Below are 582 nucleotides of genomic sequence, written 5' to 3' on the forward strand. Positions count from 1 at the left end.
CCCAAATCAACATTTAAAAGTCTTTATCCAACTGGCCGACACCTTTAAATCCAACGGTGCTTCACCTGATACGATTATTTTAAGATTATTTCCTTTCTCCCTCAGAGATAGAGCACGTTCGTGGTTAGATTCACTTCCAGCTAACTCAATAGCTATCTGGGAAGACCTTAGGAGAGTATTCCTTGCTAGATATTTCCCCCCTAGTAAGATCATTGTTCTTCGAAACCAAATAACTAGATTTACTCAAAACCAAGGAGAATCACTTTTTGAAGCTTGGGAGAGATACAAGGAGTTGTTAAGAGTCTGTCCACACCATGGCCTAGAACAATGGTTGGTCGTTCATACCTTCTATAATGGACTCCATTATAACACAAAGATGAGCATCGACGTTGCCGCTGGTGGCGCGTTGATGAACAAACCTTATCCTGAAGCTTGTGACCTGATTGAGGATATGCCCAAAACCATTACCAATGGGGAACTGAACGAGCATCAGTCGAGAAAAAGGAGACCCAAGGTGGAATACATGAGATAAGTTCTATGGACATGATGCAAGCGAAAATGGACGCTTTAGCCCTTAAGGTT

General features: G+C 42.1%; 1 non-coding gene across 1 annotated transcript; it reads right to left on the reverse strand.

The window, feature by feature from the left end:
* Positions 1-214: 214 nt before the first annotated feature.
* On the reverse strand, positions 215-321 carry LOC127099100 (small nucleolar RNA R71). The gene has a single exon (XR_007793676.1). It is a non-coding gene; the product is annotated as a small nucleolar RNA R71 (small nucleolar RNA).
* Between the last annotated feature and the right edge of the window lie 261 nt (positions 322-582).

Source organism: Lathyrus oleraceus, chromosome 6 (genome assembly GCF_024323335.1).
Source record: "Lathyrus oleraceus cultivar Zhongwan6 chromosome 6, CAAS_Psat_ZW6_1.0, whole genome shotgun sequence".
NCBI classification, from domain to species: domain Eukaryota; kingdom Viridiplantae; phylum Streptophyta; class Magnoliopsida; order Fabales; family Fabaceae; genus Lathyrus; species Lathyrus oleraceus.